The following is a 22592-nucleotide window of genomic DNA, read 5'->3' on the forward strand; positions in this document are numbered from 1 at the left end:
CGAAGTGCAACAGGTCCACGGTTACGCCCATCCGGAAGACGAGGCCTCGACACGTGCAGGGCGGGGCCCGGCTGGCCGCCATCGGCCGGAGAGGTCGTGGGGTGGATGGCCCGGAATGTACTGGTCCTCCCATCCTCCTCTTCTGGCGCCTTGCAGGCCACGGGGGGGATGTCTTGCTTATGCCTCCGACCCCCCCCTCTCTCATCGCCTGGTCCGGCCATCACGAATATCAGCGCCAGGAGACGGCGTGGGGTGCACTGGGAGGGAGAGGCGGCGCGGACGAGCCTCTCCCACCTCCCCAGGTAGAGGCCCCTCAGCTGCACCCCCAACGCTCCACTCACCCGACAAGGGTTCGTCCACTCTTGCGGTGCAGCAACGCTCCACTCACCCGACGGGGTCTCGTCCACTGTTGCGATACTACGGCGCTTCGCCTGAACCAGCTGAGTTCCTCCCACTCTTCGGAGATTGGGCCTGGCGTGCAAAGATGGCCTGGTCGCTTGTCAGCTAGAAAATGAGTCCCCCGTCCAGAAGCGTTCTCCTCAGCTTTGAAGATTCTATGAGAGCTGCAGGGGCCCCCGACCCCCGCGGGCCCCCCCCGATGGGGAATGACTGCCATGATTGCCCGCGGAATGACCAAGACATAGCCACGAGACGTCGGCGCTCTCATGCTGGCGCCAGCCTCAGTTTGAATGACCAAAATCCTGCAGACTACCAATTTGATCAGTTCCGGTGGAACACCAGTATGACCCGGTAGGAAAGATTGTTGCCTCCCTCCCCCCTTTGACTGATGGTTCATATCGACGGCCCCTTCTGTTGCCCTTTAACGAAACTTTTGGACTGCCGAAAGAGGCTCTGGTCCAACCACGAGTTGGTGGAGACATTTTGACTATACTTGGACCTGCCTGACCTCACCCAAAATGGCGCCGGTACAAATGAAACTCGCAACTCCCTGTTGTGTTCCGGTTGCTCAGCCTTGATATCATGAGATATGTATGCAGTTTTTGAAGCGCATGGCGGGAGGGGATGGGTACTGATTGAACATTCGGACAATGAATTGATATTAAGTTCTGACGCGTCATTGATTACCGTATTATTGAAAGTTCGAATTTTCAACACTTATGGTACTTGCCCACAATGAATTTTCGATATGATTTTATTGCACTTGTCACACCTTTATGAAATCAACGACCACCGACTCCGTTACGTTTTCCTCAAATAAATATCCCCTCATGTACAGTTCCAGTCTGCTCCGTGGCTGGCCCATGTGGTTGTAGGCCCGTATTTGTGCGCCAACATTTTTAAATAAAGGTTTTTTTGAAAAGCAAACATAGTTGTAGCGCTTAGATTGGTAAGTTTTGAATAAATGACCACTGTTTCCGATATAAGTAAAATACAGGTGAAATGAAGCAACTCGATTACTTAAAGGTTAAAAAGCAAAGTACACAGAAATAGTGCAAATGTGAATGGTCCAGGTTTGTTGTGTGTGTTTTTTTTCTATATTTTTATTTTTGTGCAACGTAAAGCAATCGATAAAGGTCCCGGTATTTAGCCTTTACTTTATGTGCCACATGTATCAGGGAAATTGTTTCAGATGCCCCTAAGCCACTCCGAAGGAATGCCACCTAGCCCCTCTAGTTTCCGTGCCTGATGAACAAAAAATGACCCTGTACCACTGTAGACAATCCCTCCTCCTCAAGGGAGAGCACGAGTTCACCCCCCACTTTACACTGACTGCCCTTTGTTTTGACCCTTCCCTACACACGATCCGTAATACCACACTTGGGCGATCTATGCAATACACAGTCCATCAATGATTATCTCTCCCGCACTACCGGTCCCTCTGGGCTTAAACGCCGAGATGAAAGGGACTGCATCCCGCGGAGATAGGTCGAGTATGTGATAAGTAAAAGCATTTTCGGGTTTATGCGCGCTGATATGTTTTAAAACGCTGCCCCCACCCCTTCTTTTTCCCTTCTTTTCTGCAGGTCACGTCGGAACGTCGACTAAAGTATGGAGAAGACCTAAGCAACACGCCATGGTTCCGCACGGAAAAATTGTATATTGTCTATGGGGACTGCCCCTGAGAACATGACGAATTTGTGTGATATGAATGCACGCGTGTATGCCCTGATGTGTATAGCTCGATGGAATACATGTTGCACACGTTTGGATTGATAAGAGAAATGTTTTATGTATGACTTAAGTGATGATCGAACGGCCGATGGAATGGGGAAAAGGGGTCTGAACATGGTGCCTATACACGACGAACAAACAAAGATATAGCACTCCCTTACTTAGAAACGACTGTCTCTCTCTCTCTCTCTGAACCCAGCGACTGGGAGGGTGGCCTGAAGCAGAAACTTGGCGGGTTATTGCAGTATGACAAAATATGACTCCAACCGGCACCCCAAATAATGCAACCAAGAATGACGTGCACCCATGAGTAAATTCATACGGTAACTAAATAGGGAAAGGTTCAGGAATATTCCGGGGTGAGGTTTACCCAAGTACCCTCCTCCTGGAAGACTAGGAATATTGTCAATGTTTAAGATTTACCACCTCCTTCTTGCACCCTCATAGACATGAAACTCAAAGCTGCCCCATTGTTCTCCCGACTGACACCGTCCGTTGCCTCAGCCTGGATACCCATTCGCTAAAAATGATTCGAAGATCCCACCGTGAGTATTAGCCCGACCAGGTTAGTTCCCGAACAATTGACAAAGGTGTAAGTATTTGCAACCGAGGCCACCAGCAAAGGCAGCCAGATGAATTAAGTAGGATACTAAGGATGCGCAGCATGCAGGAAGAAATCTTTTTGGCCAAGTACTGTTCTATGTTTTGTCTTGGATTTTTGTATATAATACATGTACTATCCCCCCCCCGCCTGAATTCATGTGTACGTAATGTATGGATCTACGTCGTCCCTCAGCCTGTGTTTCTATATAACTTGACCCCTGCTGTTCTGTGTTGTGTGCGCACTAAATGGCCTATTATTGTACACGTTTCTCTCTCTCTCTTTCTCTCTCTCTCCATGTCGTACGTGTACCGAATAGTTCGTTTAAAATGCGGACGACTCTCTCTCTCTCTGAGGGTCCCCCTGTTCCCTCTTCCTTTGTGTGGTAACGTTGTGCCCCGCCGGCACAAGCCTAATTGGTTTTTGAACACAAAGGTGTTCGGCAAAATTGACAGAAACTAAAACAATTGTAATTTGCCATATTACTACCTCTCCTTTCTGTAAAATGATGGAACTTGAATTGGCTAAGAAGGAAAGGACAGGTAAGACGACTGATGTCCCCTAATCTGGCCTTTTTTATAGGGGGACTATATGTCAGTGGCCTTCTGTTCTCAGTTCGTTAGAAACACAATCCCCAATGCCCAGATTGCCCCACCTCTCTGCACCCAAGTACGGATGTCCAAAGCGTCCTCGTTTCTCCCGATTGACCCCAGCTCCATATCCCGAAGTATAACTGATGACCCTGATTAACCGTTGCTCCCCGAGAAAAGAATGTTTAGCCTCTGTCCCTCTCTCATGATGATAGAAGACTGCCAGGGCTTGGGTTAGAAAGACGAGTCTCTACCGAAGGATCCGATTTCGAGTTTGATGGAATACGCAGTTGATAGGAGTCTGACTTCTCTCCATATACGTCATGAATGAACGCCAAATAGACTTAGTACAAACTCAGTAGAAATGCCCGCATACATATTCCATAGTGATAACTTCTGATCGTGACCGATGAACGTATCCCCAACTACTTAAGATTGGGGGCGGAATTGAAATGTATAAATGTCTTCTCCTGCCAGTTCTCTAAAGCTTGTTTTGTACCCATTCAAAGATACACAATCACCGGAGGAGAGGGGCCGGACGTGACGCACAGCCTAGCCGCAGATCATGAAGCACATGTGACCTCGACCAAAGGTGGAGCCGCAGAGCAACGAGACGCGGGACGAGGCACCACTCTCAAACACGGAAAATGGAAGGATGGAGGGCTGCCTTCCTTGCTGACCCACGCGTGCCAGAAGTCCCCGCCCCTTTGAGCCCGATTGATGGGCCTGCCTGCTCGTTATCCTTTGCTCCCTTGGTTTGTCTCAAAGATCTGATCCCACTCCGCCCTCTCTTCCCTCGATTATCCGACAACCCCCCCTTTTTTCACATGGATTTTGACTCAAAGAAGAAGAACAGCATTTAGGTAGAATAGGGTTTGCCACGGAAGGAGAAAGAAATGCAGGTGCCCAGCATGAAGCACCCTTAAAAAGTTTAGTTAGGAAACAGGACTGTGGTCTAACAGCAGAGGACAGATCGCATCCTGCAACATGTAAGGATGGATCCGAGCTGGACCTATAGCTCCACCGCCGGTGCTCAACAGCGCCAACGGAAGAAAACAAACTACTAGAGCCTACCAGTGATGGCTCGCTGCTAAAAAGACACTGTGGCGAAGACCCCCCCTCCCCTTTCTGAACTTTCTACCACTCCCTGACTACTTGCTTGTATTGAACTGAATTCCTCCCTCAACCACTTTGTATTGCTTTCAAAATGTTTCATCGGTCACTTTTGACTGTACATTGATACCGCCGGAGAGAGAGTCAGAACATGGTTCCATAATGTGTCGGAACATTTCCTTGATTGACTCCGACTGAGTAGTATACCGATCTCTAGACTCGTATATATATCACGACAAATGTAAATTCATCTGTATTGCACCTCGTCTATCGCATCGACTGCACATGGTTATATGCAATCCGCCCGTATTGACAAACGCTATTTCATTGACCACACATGGCTATATGTACACCCCGTCAGTTATGATAAACACGGAAATGAACTAACTTATGTTAAAAAGCGGCGACTGTGGAAAATGACAATGTATATGTACATAAGCGGCATTCATTTGTGTTCACTATACCCCTCGCTGTAAGCAGAACGAATACCGCGAAGCATTGACCGCATCATCCCGCCAGCATAGGCCCATGCACGCACGTACACGACAGCCATTTTAGGCACCAAGGCCTCTCTGCCCGTTTGTTAAATCCCCAGCACGCCCCCCCCCCGTTGATCACCCCCGCTCTCTCATGCATAGGCCATAAAACCCTCTCCCTCTGCGCGACCCTGCTCTAAAAGTGACACCCCTGCCTGACCGACACCCCCTGCATTCCTCCCAGGAACACCCTTCCCCTCTTCTGATGACACCCCCCCCCGGCTACACCTGGCCTCTCGACCCGGTCCCAAGTCATAAAACAAAGCCTCATGGATGTACCCCCCCTGGCCCCGCATAGCAAAACGTGATACACCAACTGAAGTGCCCGATCTTATCGCCTGCCCAACCTTAGATCTGACCACCCCCTCTTGCCCTCGTGTCCTGTTGGAATGTCCGGCTGCAAGATTACAATCACATGTTACATTTGGGAGGGGAAACGACATCCGAGCGACAGGAATGGGAATAGGCCTGAAGCTGGGATTCCAAACGTGCCTTTTCGTACTTCAAAGTTTCTTAATTGCAATAAGGAATGTTAGTGCATTGTAAACCTGTGTATAAAAGACGGAGCCTCAGAGAAACTTGTTAGAGCACCTCTTGAAGACATTGTGCGCGTGTCCGAAATGACAGGCTCTCCTCATGAGAAATAAAAATCTGTTCTTGCACTCCCGCTTCCAGCGCCCGTCTCTTTATTTGGTAACTGATCAAAATGGGAACTAAGAGGCGTCTTGTGCCAGCAGCCTGGGCATCGGTTGTAATTTGGGCTGTTTTTCCTCAGACACAGCTTACAAAATCATTGCTGAGCATAGAATGACAATGTAAATGATCATAGGTATAACAATACAACGGTTCAAAATTCATCCCGTAATCAATACCTCGCATATACCCTGTACAATAAACAAATAACCAAATAAATGAATCTATATTTCATTTATACATTAACTATCAAGTCAATGTATCCATAACCAGTGTCAAGTCAAGTCAAGTCAGGGACATTTGTATAGCGCACAAATCACATCCTAGTAGTCTCATGGCGCTTGCAGCAGTCTCTGACATAGGGAAACGCAGTTAGTTTGCAAAGAGCCAGGTCTTTAGTCCTTTGCGAAAACAGCCATGATCAGGGGAGTTACGGAGATGGAACGGCATTTTGTTCCATGCGGCCGGAGCCAGAAATGAAAAAGCTCGACCACCATTTCTGGTGGTACGTATTCTCAAAGGTATCAGTAGGAGTTTGTTTCTTGATCTAAGATCCCTTTGTGGCTGATACCATCTGAGTTTTTTGGACCAGTATTTAGGACCCCTTTCATACAGTTGTCGGTGAACCAGACATAGTATTTTGAAAAGGATACGCTTTTTTACCGGCAGCCAATGTAGGCTTTTTAAGCAGGCAGCAGAAGAAGTTTTTCTCGGAGGTTAAGAATCAGCCGGGCTGCAGTATTCTGGAGAACCTGCAGCCTCCTCAAATGGTGTTCATTTATAGAAGACAGAAGTGCGTTCCCGTAGTCCATCCTATATATTATAATGCCTTGGACTAAGGGTTTTCGGGCCTGAATAGGGATCCACTTAAAGATTTTTCTTAAGCTCCACATTAGTCCAAAACAGGTGCCAACTATGCTGTTTATTTGGCTATTCATGGACAATTTGTTATCCAACAGAAAGCCCAGATTACGGGTTGAATCCTTTGGTGCTGGGCATATGCCCAGATTGGTTAGCCACCAGTCATCTGTCCAGTGTTCTGCCGCTTTGCCGAAGAGCATAATTTCTGACTTGCTGCCATTTAGTTGAAGGTGATTGGTGGTCATCCATTCCTCAACCTGCATCAGGCAGCTTTAGAAACGTTGTTTGGTTTCGTTAGGGTCAGAATCTAGTGTAACTAGGATCTGCGGGTCATCGGCATACGACAGAACATCAAAATCATGGTCTCTAATTATATTGGCCAACGGGATCATATAGATATTAAAGAGCGTTGGGTTCAATATAGAGCCCTGAGGGACACCCATTCTGACAGGTCTTCCATTGCATTATTTTCTCCTATTTGGACCGTTGTGGTGCGGTTGGACAGATAGCTTGAAAACCATCTCAAGGCGCTTCCTCTGATACCAATCTCCCACAATTGATGGATTAGAATGTGGTGGGAGATGGTGTCAAATGCCGCCGACAAATCGAGCAGGACGAGGATGGCTGACTGGCGCTTATCCAGCGCCAGTCTGATGTTATCAACCACCTCGACCAATGCGGTTTCAGTGCTATGTTGTGCCCTAAAACCCGATTGAGAGGGATCCAAGAGTCCATGGCTTTCAACATGATTCACAAGCTGCTTGTTAACAATTAATCCAAGCATTTTCCCGAAGTATGGGAGCAAGGATATAGGCCGATAGTTTAATTAAATGTTAGGGTCGGCCGTCGGTTTTTTCAGAATGGGCCTGACTTTAGCGGCCTTCCATATTGTCGGAAAGTCAGCTTCCATGATGGATTTATTAAAAAGGTCAGTGAGGTGTTCCACTGGTGCAAGTGTAGAGAAGAGTTTAGGGGGGATGGGATCTGTGGGTGTCCCTGACTTCATTTTTAATCCGGCCAGCATGGTCGTCTCACAATCACATTTAATGAATTCCTCCATAATGTGCGGGGGGTCTGATAGAGATACACCCAAATTATTTAGCTGCGTTAGGTCAGAATGATTAGGAAAGGTGAGGTGTATCAGCCTTTGTGGTTTCTTCATTCACCCGGCACTGCAATTGTGATACCTTATATGACATTTCATTAGAAACACCTTCTATGCATATGGATTATTTTTTCTTAAAACAAACTCTTATATTCATCATTCCTTATATTATTTATTTTTGCAAGTTATTGATTATTTAGCATAACATTCATTTGACCTGTATTCACTATTTTAGTTGCCCAGTTGTATTGCCAGTTCTTTACCGCTATTCATCACTTTTGGTGTTTTTGTTTGTAAATCGGTTATATATCTTGATTCCAGCTTTCATAGTCTAGTGATTCTGTCACCTCCTCTTATACTTGGTAGCACTTGATCTATGCCAAAATAATGCAATAGATCCCTATTGCTATGATGTCTCTCTGCAAAATGCCTGGCCATGGGATACGTGGCATCCTTTTTGGCTGTGGCCCACTTTTGCTCCAAAATACATATTTTATTGGGGTTGATTGTGCTTCTGATATACCTAAGTCCACATGGACGTACTGAGCAATACACTGCATAAGCTGTGTTGCATATTAAGAACCTATTTATTGTCCTATGCTCTTTTAGACCTGGTATATTGTATTCAAGTGTTCTCTACTAGCTATACATGCCTTACATTTTCCACATGGGAAAAATCCCTTAATCTCTTTCAGGGTTCCCATTAAATTAGGTTTCATCTCCAGGTGACTCTGTACTAGGCAATCTCTCTGTGACCTCGCTTTTTTGATGGTTACATATTGGAGAGTTGTGGGTATGTCTGGGCCAATGACACTATCCGTCTTAAGGTGTGCCACTGCCAATTCTTCTTCAATATCATTCTAAGCTGGTTCACATTCTCAGAGAAAGTTGTTATCATTCTGAACTGTGTTCTGTTTTCATTCCTGCTCCTCTTGTGTTTATCTTCTAGTAGCTTTTCTCTGGGAATATTCACAACCCTACATAGGGCCTCATTGTAACCTCTCATTTTAAATCTATCAAAGCTTCTTTGTACTGCAATTTTGAAGTCACTGTCTTTGGTGCTGTTTCTATTTAACCGTAAGAATTCTCACTAGGGAATACTTTTTATCAGCCTAGGGGGATGACCACTCTTCACATCCAAAGTTGAATTGCCTGCAGTAGGCTTCCGATATAGTGACATGCTTAGTTTTGCCTCGATTACACTGACCTTTAGATCAAGAAAATTTACCCTCTCTGAGCTTACGTCCCCAGTAAACTGTAAGTTTATGTCATTGTTATTTGAATGTCTAATGAATCCACCAGGTGCAGAACCTGCAACTCATCAGCAACCAATAAGACTTCTTCAGCAATCACAGTCTCGAAACCACCCTGGTCGCAGCCACCCATGACATCAGAACCCTCCCCGACCAAGGAGAAACAGCAGCTCTTATCCTCAGCCTCTCAGTAGTCCTTACCACTGTGTACCACCACACGCTGATTGAAAGAGAACACCACATTGGCATTCGAGGGGAGAAGCTCAAATAGACCACCCCCTTCCTCACTAGAAGAACCCAGAGGATCTACCTGCCACTTTACACTTCCAAACACGAGATCACCTGCGGTGTCACCCAGGGCTCGTCCCTCAGTCCCACGCTCTTCAACACGCATACGACCAACATCGTCATATCCCACACTCTCAACATAATTTCCTACACATACAACACCCAACTGATCCTCTCACTCACCGATTACCTCACCACCAGTAGAACTAACTTCCACAGATGCATTACAAGCATCACCATTTGGTTGAAAATCAACTGTGTGTAGTTGAACAAAGACAATACGGAAGTACTGATGTTCACCAACAGTAGCATTACATTTGAATGATTACTGGTGGCCTTCACTCACTCTCTCCGACCCCACCAGAATTATCACTGACAACAGGTTATATTAATGAAACTTCTATAGCGTGCGTATACCCCTAGGTGTCTTAGAGCTTTCAGGATCAGACATACTGCACTGAGGTGCAGCTAATTTCTGAAAAGCCACTTCTTAAGTTGTTTTTCTGAAGGTGAGGAGGGTAGGAAAAGTCCTGAGACATAGTGAAAGGGAGTTCCACAACCTAGTTGTACTATGACTGACACTCCTCCCACTCCAGCTCGCCTTTCTAATTCTAACAGTGGTCAACAGACTGATATTGGCCAATGAATGAGATCTATTTGGACAGTACCAGCTAAAAATATTCCAAAGACATTTTTTACCTTTTCTGTGCAGAGCCTTGATGACAATGCAAAGTTTTTTAAATTTAACTCGCTGGCATACCGGGAGCCAGTGAAGATCCTGATGCCTGTCGCTATTGACTGATACTTGGGAACATCCAGGATTAATCTGGCGGCAGCATTCTGTACCGCCTGTAGCTTCCTATGTAGTCTGTCTTGAAGATTCATATATAGGCCATTGCAATAGTCCAGTTTGGATAAGACTAACACAACAGTTGTCCTGGTGTTTCTGGAATTAAAGGGAATAATTTTTCTTCAGGTTTTGATAGTGAAAAAAGAGGAGGAGGCAAATTTAGATACCTGGGTCTCAAAGTGGAGTTTCCCTTCCATAATGAAGCCAAGGTTCTTGGCTTTTGCAACTGGATTAGGAGGAAGACCCAGATTATCTGGCTACCAGGCAGGATGCCAAGGTGGGAAAAGGTTGCCAAACAGTACCACCTCTGTTGTATTTGAATTCAATTTTAGGCAATACTTACTCATCCGGTTACTCAGGGCAATCATGCAGTCATGTGATTTTAATGAATGATCAACATCCTTTCCCACCGCTGAGTTCACCAACTGGGTGCCATCAGCGTAGGATGTGGGATTCAGATTGAAACGTCCAATCAGCAGGGCAAGTTCAGAGACATATATTTTGAAAAGATCACCACACACCTCCTCCGGCTCAACAAAGAGACCTGAGGGACCCCACAAGGCAGGATAAATGGTAAGGATTTAAACTGATCTAAGTGTGCCGAATGGCACTGGGTTCAAAATGAAATCGCAGATCAATGCTGCCTCCTCCGCCTCCTTCCTCACTTAGTGCATGCTATGTAAGATCTTCAAGTGACGTACTATGATACAGACCTTCATCACCAGCTGACTTGACAAAGTGACTTGACTTGACGTAGCAATCACCACACACCTCCTACAGCAACTTCAAACCATAATGACCACCATAGTCAGACTCATCTTCAGCCTTCCCCGATGAAACTACACCACACCAAACCTCATGCAACTCCACTGTCTCCCTGTACAGAAGAGATGGTAATACAAGCTGCTGACCCACGCACACAAGGCTTTACACAGCGAAGCACCGACCTACACTAACCATCGCTTGAACTTCCACCAACCATAGAAAATATGGTGCTTCTTCTCACTTGCCTATACTCCCCTCATCTACCTTAGCTGAAGTGGAGGACACTCCTTCTCCCACATCACAGCAAAGACCTGGAACAGCCTTCCCATGCAGCTGGAGACCATCACCTCACTTTTGGAATTCCAAATTGTGAATAAACTTCCAACCCTCTAACCCTACAAATCCAACAGCTCGCACCTAATATATAACCTAAAAAATATTATTGGACAATTTACATATTTAACAATCAAATAAATAATTAATTATACAATAATGATCCATTATTAATTCATTATAACTAATAAACTTCCCACCCTACACGCCAACAAAGCTAGCAACCCACTATAACAATATAAATTAATATTAGCAATTAAATAAAAACCTTTTAAATCAATTAATATCACAAACTTTATTTCATAATACTATTAATAATTCTACAAACAATAACATTAAATGAATATATAAAGTAACACACATATAGATAATTAAGAAACTATATTATTGAAAACAATATGACTTACCTAAAAAAAGGATATTCTTAACAACTGTATTTCTGCATCATGACATTTTTGTATCACTTTTTTTCCCAATATTTCTGCAGCTCAATAATTTTAATCCGATAGTGTGTCCAAATACCTCTCTCTATTCAATGCCACTACTACTATTACTGGAATCTCTAGCCTAGCACATGTACAAGACAAAATTGAGGGAGTGCAAACCGGCTGGAAGGAATCAGATTAACCATGCCAGCCAATGAGATTTAAATATCATTGAACATTTGAAGAACTCTTAAAGTTCCCTGGTAAAAAACAATGATAACTAACCAGTGGTAGAATTTAAATAAAACATAGATTAGTGCAATTGACTAAATAATATGCTTAGTAGATGTTTGGGGCACTTTATAAGGGCCCACTATTAAAATGGGCTAGAAATGATATTACATATTTGGGGATATATCTGGCAGTATAACAGTACAAAGTGTTTAGGGAAAACTATGTAGAATTATTAGAGGAAACACAAGGTCCCAGATAAACTGAGGGCTTGCATTGCCTTAGCAGCACGCAAGGATTTGCAAGGCAATGCAAGCCCTTAAGTCAGATTTATTATGCATGGCATCATAAATCTGGAGTAACGCAAGGTAGAGCAATTCTCTGCCTACGTAAGACCTTCAAATGGATCCCACTCGAACACAGAAAGACCATCACTCACACCCTGGTCACCAGCAGGCTCGACTACGGCAATGCACTCTATGCCGGTATAAACAAAAACTACACCCGCAAGCTACAGAACATCTAAAACGCTGCTGCAAGACTAGTCCTCAACCCGCCAAGACACTGCCACATCTCCCAGCACCTGCGCCCACTCCACTGGCTCCCCATCGAAGCTAGAGTCACCTTCAAGATGCTAACCCACGCTCACAAGGACCTCCACGACGTCGGACCAGCATACCTGAGCAGCCGACTCAAATTCCACGCGTCCCAAGGGACCCTACCATCATCCCAGCTCTGGAGGCCGCTGCTTCTCCTTCCGCGCGCCAGAGCCTTGAACGATCTTCCGCTCCACCTCAGACAGATAACATTGCTCACCATCTTCTCAAGAAACCTCAAAAACCTGTCTCTTCGACAGACCCCCTCCTTGATGGACTGGTACCTGCAAACCCTCCCACACTCCCCAGCGCCTTGAGACCCTTAAGGGTGAGTAGTTGCACTTAACAAACACCGGATTTGATTTGATTTGCGTTACTCTGCGCTGTGAAGGTGTTCCATGGGTGGAGCATGGGTGTTCCCATGCAACCACCCGTGGTTCTTGGTGCATTCCTGATGAATAATTGTGTCCTCATGTGCATATATGTTTGTGTTGAAAAATGTTGACATTAATATATAGATTAAGGAATCACATGTGTTATTTTGATCTTCTGATAGAACAGTAAAAATAATAGAGCTTATGCCTTGCCTATTTTAGTTAGAATGGGTTCAGATATACAACCAGGCTGTACCCTTTCAATATTTCCAAGCTTAAGTAAGAGAAGGAAGTATAAAGGCAAAGTAGCCCACCTAGCAGGGTGACTAGTAAAATGATTAGCAGCAGTCAGTGTAAAAGATTTCTATATAAATATGTCAGGCTCATTTATAAGTTTTGTGATGCAGTGCCAGGGAGCAAGTCACCTTGCCCTGTTGCATGACAGGCAAAGGGCAATAATTTGCCGTACTTAATGGAATACAGTACATACCTGTCCTTTCTTCTGTGCTGGTGCGTAATCGGATGCATAGCGCAAAAGCACCATGGTAGAAGGGTGCCTCCTTTGCATGCAGGATTGTTTCTGTGAAGGAAGGGGCACCTTCCTGTACAAAAACAATACTGGGAGACATATTCCTCTTTCTATATATGTGTGTTGCAGCATGCAGCACACCTAGAAAGAGGAATAAACAAGACGAAATGGAGGAATTTCTCCTTGTTAGTCCTCCCCTGGAAAAGTGTATGATTGTGGTGCATTTCATGGTTTACAAGGTATTGTAAATCTTGGGATGGGTCAAAATCCATGCATGGGAGGTGCGTGGGAACACCCATGAAGCAACCTTCCCAGGGCAGAGTAACTCAACGCAACAACTTGTCCTACTTGGCTTTATTTCAAATTTTTGAAGCCACTCAGAGCCATACAAAGTAGCTTTGCGTTACTTCAAAAATCTAACTTAAGGTTCATGTTGCTCCTGCACCATTATGCGTGCTGAAACAAAGCGATGCAAAAGGGTCATAACTAGGCCCATCAATGCTTACTCTATAATTTAATGTTCGAGAGATCTCAACTCTTTACAAATGATATTAAACAAGAACCAATAATAAAAAAAACTAGGAGTTTGAGGTAGGAATTCACATCAACAATTTTAAAAGTGAGGATTTATCTGCTATCTGGATATATCGGCCCAAAATATAAACATATATAGTTTAAAGAGGACTTGCCCTGATGAGACATCACAACTTTGAAGGTATCCAGGGAAAGCGGACAAACTCTCTGGCATAGAAATATGGCATCCATTAAGCCAGAGTATAGGATTTGGTACTCATTTTATCGACAAAGTTGAAAGTCTGAGTGGACCTAAACTGTGATCATGAAATCACACACAGATTCCTTGAGTGGATACATTTGTCCACTTAATCACCAGACTGGCTCATTATATGTCATGTCAAAGTGTGTTATGTTATATCTGTAAAATGCAACATACACAACAAAGCTTCGTGGCACTTTGGAAAGGTAAAATCACATAGCACCCAAATTTAAATCCTAGAAGCCTGACTAAGCATGACTGTGCCAGTGCATTAACAACAGAGATTTGTAGCCAGGGTTTAAAATAAGGTAAGCTATGGTTATGTGTTCTGATGTGAAATGGACAAGTATTTAATATTTTGGACGCTTAGGTATCACTGAAGGACTTTTGGGGCAATATTATCAAGAACAGGCAATAAAATTATCGCCCCTTTATCGGCAGGAAACTGCCGCTAAAGCGGTGATAATGCGCTTTATAATAGGCCCTTGTGAATTCCCATAGCAACCCAGGTTCTGGTGTTAACCTGGGCTGCTATGGGAATTCACAAGGACCTAATATCAAGCCCATTATCGCCGCTTTAGCGGTAGTCTCCTGCCGATAAAGCGGCGATAATTTTATCGCCTGTTTTTGATAATATGCCCCCTGGTTACCTGTTTGCTAATTGCTTTAGTAGGGAGGCATCAGTGACTCACAACTGAAGGCACGTGCTACTGAGACAAAAAGTATGTACAATCTTAGTAGCTGTCAAAAGACCTTCAGTTTCTTTGGGGTGTATTGCCCAGCCGCCATCTGATTATGAAAAGTCATCTGTGGATTAATGGGAAGTGAATGTGCTTAACAACGTTTTTGATTTTGCAGTACAATTGTGTGGGAAGCTGAACACTAGTGGTGTGCCATCTGCATACCACACTCCTGCTTGATGTCACAAAGAAGTGAAGGGTTTGAGGGTAAATAAAATGGGTACTATGAAAGACTTGTGTGGAGCACCACAGATCAGTTAGAGGTAAGGTAAACTAAAGGAGGTAAAATTAATGTGTTTGACTGATCAAGAGATATTGGAACTAAACTGTTACTTTACGCCTAAAGCCCCATCAATCAGTCTTGTCCTTAAGATGCTATGATATACGGTGTTGAAATCAGATGTAGAAGGACAAAAGCCAGAATACCACCATCATTGCACTGCGGGGATCGTCCAGCGCTCATTAGAGCACTGGATCTGTGTTTTTCCCTGGACTGAATTCAACCTGAAAGAAGTAAAGCAATCCTAGGCTCATTATTTATTGGACAAAAACGCAGAGTAGCATTCAGTCAAAAATGAATTCTCCTTTGAGTAAAGTGATGACTTTTTATTGAAAGGTTGATGATTGCATTTTTTTTCTCACTAGTCCAGTATTCCTACTGTTGCTAGAGACCACTTAATCTGTCCTACAAGATTTTTATTGATACATGAGGCTAGTTTCTTCAGAAATGTATCCCACTACCACTCCTTCTTCAGACACATACAAGCTGGTGGGAAGAAGGCTTTCGATAAGTCTGACCACTGGCAATCACTGGGGTAACTTTCTAATCTGTTTTAAGGGTACAATTTCATCTACATTACAGGATATTCTACTGAAAATGTTCAATTATGAGGAGATGCATATGTTATTATCTTCAAATTGTAATCATGGGAAAGGGGTGGAGACGTGAAAATGAACTGCTATCTCAGTTTCCACTTTCTATTTTAAATGAGTGCTTCTCTCCCGGAACACATGGGCAAGTTTTCTAGGAATTAATGGAGCTGTATAGGTCCACTCTATTGGGATATACTGCTTATCCTGAAAGAGTTAAAAGGAGAAAGATATGATCAGCAGATATCCTGCTATATATGTAGGCTATGACTTCTAGAATTCCAAATTAAAGATCATTAGGCTGTTGTAAACATTTAGAAAAAGCTTCTTCAAGCCATAATTTTAAAATCCTCTACAATGGTATGTAATTATAAAAGAAAGTTCATTATTATAATGTACTATCTCATCAAATTTGGTGAAAGCCAGAAAAAGTGGTTGATGCTAACTGAAATAATATTTGACATTCATCATAATAACTCTATTTCGACTTTTCAGTCATAAAAGTACAGAGATTAAAACATAACAATTTAAATTAGTACATCAATATCTTAAATTGCGGTTATAGCTTTACAAGTTGCAATAAGACGCAGCGAAGGCCATGGTATTCACAAAATTTAGACAGTATAGTTTTTAGATCCGAGTTATCTTAAAAAAATAAATTAATATAAAAGACATTAATAAAATATTAAACATTATGTTCGAGATGATTAACAAATACTCCAGAGTCAATCTGCTAAAGTAGAAGAATCATAGTGAAAAACGTCAATTTCTAAAAGTCGCCCTCGTTTCATCCACATTGCCTGAAGAAATTTAGAAATTGCAGTAACAAACAGTGGTTCCATTTCAGATTTTAAAATTCTAAGCGTAACAGAGTAGTCCCTTATGCCCAGGTTCCTGCATAATTGTGTGATCCATTTTTTCCTAGCCTGCTTATAGGCCGGGCAAAAAAAGACCACATGAGCTTCAGTTTCTTCCTTCACATAACAGCCAGGGCAAAGATAACAAGACTCATCTGTCCACTTGTTTGTGGTTGCAAATAGTGGAATGGTACCATATATAAATTGAAGGAAAAGCCTTTTTGTCGACGGAGGATGTATTACATCCAAAGCCTGTTCAAAGAAATAACAAGATTTGTGGTTCAAAAACAACCAGGTCAAGCTTGTGGTGTTATGCCCTTGATTTAGAAGCAACAGATTGTAATCTTTCAACTGTTTGGATAGGGTTTTTTTCGGGGTAATTACACATGCTTCTTCTGGAGTTGCCCATAGATCCTCTCTGCCAATTGCCTTAAAGGAATCTCTTACGAAAGACAGCCATGGTATTTTTCCCACCGCTCCCAGTAGCTCTAGAAATGACCTGAGCTCCTCCCTGTAGTGACTTAACTCGGCTGTACTCCAGAGCCGGCGCCAGTATAACAATGGTCGGCTCGAAATAAGATCTGCCACAGGGAGGATACCCAGGTCCATCCTGAGTGGAACAAGTGAGGTATTAATTGGTAACGCCGTGGTACTTCAGAGAAATTTATTTTCGGTTATCGTTAGTGTGTTGGTTTTACTATGCCGCCGAACGGGCTTGCACTTTGTAAATCTCCAACTGGGGACTAATTGTCTTCAGTGAACAACCATTGAGGATTCTCCTTAACCCACCTATTGTCTGAGTAAGCCTCAAATTCGCCTTCTCAATTTGGGGGACCCAGGTCATTTCGTCGTTCAGCGTCAATCCCAAATATTCAAAGACGTTGACTCGTTCCAGCGGAATATCACCCATAACTGGATGAGGATAGGAGGAAGATTTGGCTTTAAACACCATGTATTTTGTTTTATTAATGTTGACTTGAAGTTTACTCTTTTTGCAAAAATCAGTGAATTCCCTTAATACTCTCTGCATCCTCATGGGTGACTTTGAGAGGAGCAGGGTATCATCCGCAAACATCAGTGCGGGGAATTTACAGGAGCCTATCTTTGGGGAATCAAAATCTTTTGCATGATATAGATCTTCCACTAGGCCATTAAGGAAAAGTGAAAAGAGGGTTGGCGCCAGTACATAACCCTGGCGGACCCTCTTGTCAACCGGGAAGGGGCCGTCAGTTATCTTTTCCATACCTCACTCTGGCATAAGTGCCCTCATGGAGGCGTTGCAGTTGTAAGCAAAGGTAAGGTGGAGCCCCCATAGTAGCCAAGATGTTCCATAGTGTGTCTCGATCAACCATGTCAAAGGCTGACTTTAAGTCAACAAACGTAAGGTACAGGCTCCCCTGTTCAAGTATTACATGCTTCCAGTGGATCAGCTGTAACCTAAACAATTGATCCACCGTGGACATCTTGGCCCTGAAACCTGCTTGTAATGGGGTTAGTATGGCCTGATCTTCGATCCATTCCTGCAATCTCCCCAACAGTTACCTCCCATATAGTTTCTGAAGAACATTGATAAGGCTAATGGGCCTATAGTTTGATGGTTTCAATGGGGATCCCTTTTTATAAATTGGGACGATCTCAGCACCTGCCCACGTTGGTGGTTCAGGGAGACCGTACTGGATTGCATTAAAGAGTGTTAGTAAATAAGGGGCCCAGATTAGCTGCTCACTTTTAAACAAGTCACTCGAGATTTTAGCCAATCCTGGGGCTTTATTAGGCTGCAATTAAGCCAGGGCTAATGCCAATTCTCGCATTACAAATGGGGTGCATCAGATAGGCTTTGGAAGTAAAAATTACAAACTGGAGTGTGGTTGAGATTGCAATTCCTTAAAATACGAGAACCAAGCACCCTCATCAATGTTAGGGTCAAGTGTGGTTCTACCTTCCGCTTTCCCATGGTGGACAAGATTCCAAAAACGTTTGCTATCTTTGTGGTCAAGGGCCATTTTAATTTCTTGCCACCTTGCTGTTTCCCATTCAATCTTTGCATTTAAAATGGTAGTCTTGTAAGCCTTCCTAGCTTCACTAGTACGCAAGTGGTCGGACCCCTTCAGTTATGTCAAGAGGGTCTGTTTCGCTACCCTACAAGCTTTCGTGTACCATGAGTTCCTAGGACCGCCAGATTTAGGGTTAATCGTGCCACTCTTAAAAAAGAAGACAGCCAAAGCCTCAGTAAGTCTTTGATTTAGAGTTCCTAGTTCACTATCAAAGTCGGGGTATGTTAGTTTACCAGCCTGGTCACTAGTTCTCTCTAATACTGGGATGATACTAGCATACAGTTTAGGTAATGATTCCTCAGATTCTTTCAACTTGGTCCATCTTATCCGCCTCCCCCTTCTACAACGACCAGATTATTTTGAAACGCCTCTTTACTGGTTCCATTAGTGCCAGACCACTGACGGTCCCAAGTCATGACTATAGGGTCATGGTCACTCTCACATCTTTCTCCTACAGCAAAATCAACCACGTTTTGCCATAGCTACATACTAATCATAATATAGTCAATAACTGAGGACTGTCCCGGCCTCTTAAAGGTCGGCCGACCGGGCTATCGCTAGGGAAGCGGCCATTGCAGGCCCTCAGTGAAACATTCAGGGTCAGAGATGTTATCTGGAGGGCTCTCGGAGTCCATCGACTGATGGGATGCATATTGAGAGGGCGGATTAACCAGATGGAATCCTCTTCGTCAGTGATCGCATGTATATTTCCGCTTAGCTCGCGGCTCGAAGTGGCAGTTAAAATCACCGCCCTTTGTTTGTTACCTACTCTATACACCCCCTTTGTGTGTACACACACAGTTAAAATCACCGCAAATACGTTTTGGATTTCCTTCCAGTCTGCATAAGAGGTTTGACAGACTGATAAATGTTGGTGAAATCCCACCATACTGAATCAGGCGGGAGTAGACGTTTATAATTGCGAGTTTTTGCAGGTTCTTATGGGTCAGGGTAATGCAGGTTAGGTCTGGGGAGTATGTCTCAATTCGCTTGACCTTACATCCAAGGTGTAAAGCAACCCATATGCAGAGCCCCCATGACGGTCTCCCCATTGGGCCCTTAACAGCCCCTTCACAATGCGCCACAAACCCTGCCCTGTATTTTGGTTCAACCGCCCAGGTTTCCTGAAAAACACATATTTCATGGGAGTCAATATATTCCCCCCAGTCTGGCTGTTCAAGTTTAGAAGCAAGGCCCGCAATGTTCCAAGACAATATTCTTGAACCAAGAATAGTTGGCTGAACAGGTAGCCCTCCCAATCCTTCAGTCAGCGAGCTAGATATGCCAGCACATGCTGAATTTCTATCTGTGATGGGGTTCCCAGATTCGCCCGTTTCAGATGCGTACAATACATTACTATATTCTAGTGGAGTTAACTTAATTCCAGTAGTTCAACAGGGAGTTTCTCCACCAATAAGGGCACTTGGCTTTGAACAAAGTACATCCCTGTTATCCCTCCCAGCATTTCCTGGTCTAGGCAGTGTTCTCTTATTACCCGCTACTTCAGAGGTCGACCTAGGTGTCTCTTTACCGCCCCCCTGTGATGGTGCATTGGTACTCTTCTGGGTGCCCGTACTTAGTACTGGTTCAAAATCAGAGTTGATCGCATCCAGTCAATCAACTGAGTCCAGTGCACTAAATCGATTGTAAAGGGGAAGAGTTGTCGATAGGACACCATTTTCTCTAATTAGGCAGGGACGCTTTTGTTCAAGTTGGGCCCTCCTACCTTCATTGTACTCATAATTCCCTTGGTTCAAAATGTTGCCTATGGGTGTGTAAAAATAGCTCAGATCCCTTGCCTGTATGGGGGTTTGCGAATTTGCCCGAGGACCCCCACAAACATACGAAGCCTTGGGTCATTAAAATTGACAACAATACAATCTCCAGGTATATTTTCCTGCTTCGCTCCTACCCAGGTCACTCTTCTTACTAGCAATATCCTACACTGTACATGGGGAGGGAGCGGTCTATTAGTGTTTAGCCAGTTTATTGTTTTGTTCTTTAGCAGCTCATGTGTTTCAGAGTGCCCTTCCTTAAGTTCTGGAACACCCGTCAAGACTGTGACATAGGGGGTGCATTCCGGGGGGAGATTTAGGTGTTGGTGAACGTTTTCTACTTTATTGGGTTTCCTCAGTCCCCCACCCAGTGCCATTGGCACCGTCAAATTACCCTTGTTACTAAACATGTTGGCGTTATTACACAGTGGTAATGGTGGCGGACCAGTGCAGACATTTTCAATTGGGTTTATACCTTTGACCCCCATCCCTCCTCTTTCCCTCAAAACATCTGGGCCCTGGACATCGCTAGCTAAGTTATTCTTAACATCATTAGCAACTTTACTTAACGAAGACTCAAGCTGCCCTAGCTTATTCTCAACTATTCTCAGTCTCGCTAATATGGGTTCCAAAGATAAGTCTATTAGAGCACCGATATTTGACCAATATTGTTCATCAATCTTTAGGAGGGCATTAGTCCTCTCTTCTGGGCCCTTCTCGATTGTCGCTGCAGAAGATATTGCTGGGGCCTCCAGTTCGCGCTCCCCATTTGAGGTTTCATCTGGTTTACTCCGCTTAGCTGGCTTGGAGTTCTTCCCCTCTCCTCTCTTCCTTTTTGATATTGCAACCTGCTCATACTGGTTAGGTTTATCAGATTGGTTATGTACCAAGGCGGTGCATAATACAATTTTGCTTGAGCGGGCTTCTGATGTTTCACCCCGGGCTGGTAAAGGGGCTACAGTCTCTCGCTCCTCAATAGTAGTCAAAGGATCAACCCGATGCAGTCCTGGGCTCAATGGCTGAGTAAGAGGGAGCAAAGGGGCCTGGGGAATGTTTAGTGGTGAGCGAGCATTCGATATTCCCCCCAAGGACGATCTTTTAGAAAATGCCGTGTCTAATGATAGTCTACGTTCAGTGATTTCAATTTCATGGGCTAGTACAGAAGACGCCCTTGTGATGAACTGGTCTCCAGCCACAGAGCCCACTCCTGCGTTTCTTCTTGTCCGACCTTCACGGATTGCCATTACTCCCCACAGTTAGATACAAAGTAGATGCTTAATTAGACACTTACTGGGGTTGTCAATAATTATCTTCGTTGAGGAACAAAGTGGGGGAGCCCAGCCCAGCCTCTGCCAGTCTCGGACGGGCTCAGACGGGCCGGCCCTAGGCCCGGGCCGCGCCCGCGTGCGCCCGCGTGCGCCCGCGCGCGTTCTGCGCAGCGGGTGCCGCAAGCAGTTATGTAGGGGCTGTGGGCGGGCCTCGAGCACAGGTTAAGCAAGCACGGGCTCCTGGGACTTGGAGTCCTGTGGTAGCGTCCTCCTCTCGCCCCAACAGTCCCCGGTGTAGCAATGCGGCAATCCTCAGCAAGGGCGCTCTCAGTAATGGTCCCCTCAGCACTTCAATATGCCAGACTACAATGTCCTACAGTCAATGATTGCTAGCTTGAAATCCTCCAACAGCAAGATCACATATTGTGAATTTGTCAGCATGTTATAACAGTAGTATATTAATACATTTGTGATTATATTTTATGTGATATGTGTATGTATTGGTCTATTTGTATGTTCAATTATTGTAGTACATTTATATGTTGTGGGTATTTATGTGCTGTCTTATGTCAATCGTTTTCAGCCCTGATGAAGTTCCTTTGTTAGGAACGAAACGCGTTGGCTGATGCCCTATCGCTTGTTTTACAAAGAAGAATAAAAGAAATCTAAAAGGACTTGCTTAATAGAGTGTAACTTTGTGCCTGGTCCTCCCTCCATGTTCTCAAGCCTAGCTGTCTGGATTCCAGTGAGGCCCAACGGCGGCGGGTTTCGGAGGTGGATTGCACAGGACTCTTATAAATTGTGTAACTGGGATTGATGTGCTGAACCTGTGGTGAGACGTGGTTTGGAGTTTTTTTGAGCAAGGTAACATATGATATAATCACTTTCCTCTATCCAATGTTGTTTAATAGAGCCTGTGCTAGACACAGGGCTGGCATTTAGTAACCACTGAAATTGGACTTGAATATACTTGGCTA

Source organism: Lissotriton helveticus, chromosome 4_1 (assembly GCF_964261635.1).
Source record: "Lissotriton helveticus chromosome 4_1, aLisHel1.1, whole genome shotgun sequence".
NCBI classification, from domain to species: domain Eukaryota; kingdom Metazoa; phylum Chordata; class Amphibia; order Caudata; family Salamandridae; genus Lissotriton; species Lissotriton helveticus.